Raw genomic sequence first — 5860 nt, 5'->3', positions numbered from 1 at the left:
GACTACGGAGACGGTTATACTACAATAAGGGACCGAATTTCCTGATGCACATGGATGGATTCGATAAGCTTAAACCTTACGGTATTGCGATACATGGTTCAATCGACGGATTTTCGCGACGAATTGTTTGGTTGAAAGCTTGATTCACCAACAACAACCCACGATATGTTGCACGGTTTTATATAGATGAGGTTTTACGAACCATGACTGTTCCTAGATGTATTCGTTCTGATAACGGTACAGAAAATGTAATAATCGAAGACTTGCATAAAACTCTGCGATCACGTCATCCGGATGCAGTAGCAGGCCAGCCCGTATTTCTGAAAGGACGTTCCACAGCCAATCAAAGGATCGACATGTTTTGGGGTTTCCTGAACAGACATGTAATACAGTTTTGGAAGTCACTTTTCAAAGGCCTGGGTGATTCTGGGATACTGCAAGATACATATCCTATTCATATTGAGTGCGTAATATTCTGTTTTATTGGCGCAATACAGAGACAGTTTGATGAGTTTAGATACATGTGGAACAGGCACCGCATACGACAACAGCATTTAAGTGACTGTTACTGTGGAATACCAAATGTACTGTATTTCCAACCAGAATTATTTGGTACAATTAACTATTCTCTCCCTGTTCCCTTTGAACAACAAGACGTGGAACGTGTTGCTGATATTTATACCGTCCCATTTCCAAAGTTTGACTGCAATGACAATTTTCTGCAAATTGTGGAATTACTTTCAGATACAAATCGCGACGAGCTTGTGCAACCAAGGACGGCCAATGAAGCAATAAGAATGTGTACAGCTTAACTAGACGTTTTGAAGTAATGTTGTCTCCCAAAGTCCAAAATAATGAAACTGTGGTAACGAGTGACTATTTATACATACTAGTACATGAATAAATACAATGTCGCGATACTATTTAGTACTACAAAGTGATTACTTGTATACATTGTGTGTATTGCATTAAAATGAAACAAAATAAACTCTGTTTCAAATGCGGTGTTGTTTTTAACATTGTGCTTTGACCATTCTGCTGAAAATATCTTTGTTAACGTCTAATTTAAAAATCTTAACAGTAGGTACAAATGTACTGCCTAATTTCACCTTTGGTTAGTAATATAGAAATGAATATTTCAATAACATTGTACATCAATGTTCGTCGCCGCTATTAACTGATCTGACACCGCATGTGAGCAAGATATTTGGCTTATCGACCTAAATTATCCTTTAAATAATCACTGAGAAAAATGAATTTAAAGAAAACCGGACACTTTATCATAATTATCATATTATAACGACAATAAAACACACACACTTTGTCCAAAAATCACACTGATGAAATCATTACATTTTCTAAAAATTCATCATTGTTGCATTGTACATATCTTATAGCCGATATGCTGATGTGCTTTTGAAGCAGAGCCCATGCACAGGGTAATAAACTGCTCAAGATGGTTAATGTTCAAAAACAATGATATGATTAGATCATACATATTTTTTTCAATATATCATTAAAGATATAGAATACCTCACTAAAACACTATCGCAGGAAGGCTTTTGCACTAATATACGGGTCCGCCGGATGAAAAACATAAATCTAAATTCATAGAATATAGATATGCTCCGATTTTCCTCAATTCTCATTGGCTAAATCCTAGTCATGTAGATGTCGATATTTTGATATCTAAAATATTGACTTCGGGCTTCGCTCTCGGTTAATATTTCACTCTACTAGGTCGGTATAACACTATATTGACCTCATCATAGACTGATATATCATTTCCAAACTCAATAGCTACCATGGACCTATAGTTGACATCATCATTATAACGACGTTATAATTGTAACGTTGGAGACCACATACCCTGATGGACGATGGCTGTTCCAACTGCACAATCACAAATGATGGTCACACTCACTATTACCAATTCTGTCAAGTCTCTAATGAGGTTTGAATACCGATGTTTCACTGTAATTAAATCGATATGTTGTATTGCTGGGCTCTTCGACTTATTTGGAAATTTTCTATACCATTTCGTTATTTGAAGGGATAAGATTTTAAGTATGCTCATAAGATCCCCATGATTTATACATGTCTTGGACATTAACTTGGGCATGAACAAGATTTATATGACGGTAAACTCGGTAGAACCTTTCAATATGATTCATAAGTGAATTTATATGGTTATCTGCCCTTGTTTATGCATCCCCATACCTGGCACATTTCCCCCATTTGAGCATGTTTAGCAACACTGCGCTGAAGATATATGTAGTCTACTAGTAAAATTTAAAAAACTTTTGTTTTTGAATTGCCGTTTGTAGAATATACACTGTACAGCTTAAAATGTAGCCCATACTATACCCCGTACAGTGATTGTTTTGTTGCAAGTATCACACATGATGGTTTTATGGAAGCAATGTTATTACTTCGATTCAATCTGTACTCAAGTTCTCGTCGAATAGATAAAATTACTGGGCGTTTCTCGGGATTCTAATATGCAGACATTTAGCCTTTTACTGGCTTTAGCCTTTCAATTTGACCGGCCCAAACTATAGCCATCTCACTGCCAGGATCATACACCTCCAATACTCTTTTGTAAAGCGTTCTTGCATCAGAAATTCCCTGACTTATCCTCCGACTATCTGGTTTGGAAACTACTACGGTAGTAAAGGTTTGATGATATTAAGAAAAATCTTCATGATTTTGAGAGGGGCGGAGCTGGGCGTCTGTCAGTTTGACACAATTAGAAACTTTTATTCCAACACTGAATTTATCGGCATTTAGAACTGATAATGCTCAAGTATCGAGGAATTCCGAACGCTTTAGGCCCGCGTTATCGTCGGGGGTTGTGGCTAAAAAACACATTGACAGGATTCGAAAGAAAACAAGATCAAATACTAAATGGTGTGTTTCGATATTGAACGACTTGGTGGTTCACCGGAAAACGTTGCCGGAAACATATAATGAACAGTACGCACTTCCCTTGGATTTGAGTATGACCGATACAAAAGCATTAGATTTCTGGCTGTCCAGATTATTATCGAAATTATGAGGAAAGACGGAACGCCGTACCCTCCCAACACTCTAGCTCAGATTGGATCTGGAATTTAGAGACATTTGCGCGACGAATTGAATCGTCAGGAAATAAATTTGTTTCAGCGTAACAGTGCTACATTTGATAACTTCAGAAAATCACTGGATTCCCGTATGAAAGAGCTTACTTCTCTTGGAATTGGTGTACACGTTAAAACAAAAGATTCTGTGTTACCTGGAGAGGAAGATACATTCTGGGAATCAGGAGTGTTTAATTTCAATACGGCGGAAGGTTTATCAAATGCAGTATTTTTTTTTACAACTGCAAGGCATTCGGAATTAGAGGCATGGAGGAGCACAAAAACTTGGAAGCGGAACAGTTCAAATTGAAACGGATCGTGAAAACGGACAGGAATACATTCTTTACGAATCCAGAGTAACCAAAAATACTCAAGGGGGACTGAACCACCGAAAAGTAGCACCAAAAAAGGTAAAACATTTTGCTAGTCCAGAAAATCCTAGGTGTTTGATAAAATTGTACTCATTATACCTGTCCCTTATTCCTGGGAAAAGGAAACTTTTACAAGAAACCATTACCATTGTCTGACAAATACAAATATCCTCGATTTGGTGCCGCAGATATTCCCGAGAAAGACATGGGAAATAGGATGAAAAAATTCTACAATGAGGCCGGTATTGATACAAGTGGTAGATATATTTCCAATCATAGCGGACGTGTCACATGTTGTACTACACTCTATAACCAGGGGTTTGATGATAAAGCTGTAACTTTAAGATCCTGGCACCGCAGCTCTGCTGTAAATCTATACAAGCGCGAACTCACGCATATGCTCAAGGATATCAGTAACTCTCTGAATCCCCCTGTTAGAAACACAGAAAACGAGAATATTGAAAACTCTGTTGCTTTACAATCAAGTTCAAGTACAGGTGCTACCCCTAGTTACTCCTCAGCGATAAAGAACCCGGACGACGGATCTAAGGAAAATATGTTTGAAAATGCAGTGCTAGTGAACTCGAACGACTCTTTAACCATTTATGTTCCGGACAGTGTCGGTATGGTCATCGTCGTAAATAACGGCAAAAAGGTTAAGATTGAAATTTAAGTGTATGTATTTGTAAAATAAAGTTGACCTGTGTGAAAAAAGTTTTTGTGTATTTTTATCGTCATGATTAAGATTTGTTTTAAATGTGGAAACCCTTTTCATACGAAAGAAATCCCAGGGACTTGGCGCGATTTCTTAGCCTACAATATTGTTTTAACACGCATGTATGGATCGTAAGCTGGGAAATTATGTCCCCGTGGAAGAAATCTGAGCGTCTACTCGACTGTGATTGGGCTTTTACATCAGCCAATCACAATCGAGAACTGCACCTTTGTATGAAGAAGTTTCCTCATGGTTAAGACTAATCTTCGTCATGAAGATCACTTTCTATAAGATTATGTTTGGACCAATACTTGGCTCCGATTGGCTAATATACCAGAAATTTTCCAAATCGCCGTCTAAACCTAGCTACAAATGTATATAAAGAACGCCAGGTAATCTTCTCGACATACATTACCGTACATATATTATTCCCGCATTATTTTATGTCAAATTGTTGTGTCTGTTTAATGAATTTGACTTACGTCAACTCAACTTGTCATGATGTTGTAGAATTTCTCGAAATGTCAAACTCGAATTGTTGATATAGTTGTTGTAAAAACGATTCCACGTTACTCGAATAGCCATATTGCAAAACGATTTCTCGATATTACACATCTTGATAAAACTAAATATGTCACGAAAACTCGATAAAAAGATTCAACTTCAGGGTAAATATATATACAGGTCGATTTCGGTAAAATTAACATATTAGATATAATGCAACAAGTCGAGATAGTGTTATAAGGACTTATACTGACATTATGTATATCGATGTATGTTTACTCTAGATAGATGCTTTTATATGTATAAGTTGGATTATTTAACTGTAAAATGTGAAGATAAAGTATGTCATGTCGACATATCTATCTCAAGATAACAGTAAATATGTGTGTAAAACGGGATATGATAACTATACATAATGTATTATAAATAAGTATGTCGTGTCCCCTATACGCTTCCGTATAATCATAAGTATATTCAACACAATCTATCATATTCACTTAAAGGGGCATCTCACGAAAGCAAACTAATTTTACTTTTGGTTATTAAGACGAATTGGCTATAAATCATCCTGACCTAAACTGATAGAGAAGATGAAGTTGATTTCCCATTCTTGTGTGTATATATGTACGGAAGCGTATAGGGGACACGACATACTTATTTATAATACATTATGTATAGTTATCATATCCCGTTTTACACACATATTTACTGTTATCTTGAGATAGATATGTCGACATAACATACTTTATCTTCACATTTTACAGTTAAATAATCCAACTTATACATATAAAATCATCTATCTAGAGTAAACATATGTCGATATACATAATGTCATTATAAGTCCTTATAACACTATCTTGAATTATCCATATACTTAGTTATTTCAATGTCTAATTTGTTGTATTAGAGCCTTGTACTTTCACATTTTAACTTAATGTTTGTAGTTTTTATAGTTTTTTTCATATCTCAAAATACTATAACTCGTGTTTGCGAAATATATCTTGCCATCCCAAGAAAAAAAACCGGTAAGAATAAGGTATAACATTTGAACACGATTTATATTATCTCGAATTTTAAGTTTGAAAGTTCATGTTCGACGTAGGTGTTGTTGAGATATTAACTTATACTCGGCTACATTTAGGTACTTTGCA

The sequence above is a fragment of the Pecten maximus genome, chromosome 17 (assembly GCF_902652985.1).
Source record: "Pecten maximus chromosome 17, xPecMax1.1, whole genome shotgun sequence".
Taxonomy (NCBI): domain Eukaryota; kingdom Metazoa; phylum Mollusca; class Bivalvia; order Pectinida; family Pectinidae; genus Pecten; species Pecten maximus.
The sequence above is the reverse complement of the archived record's forward strand: the minus strand, read 5'-3'. Positions refer to the sequence as shown.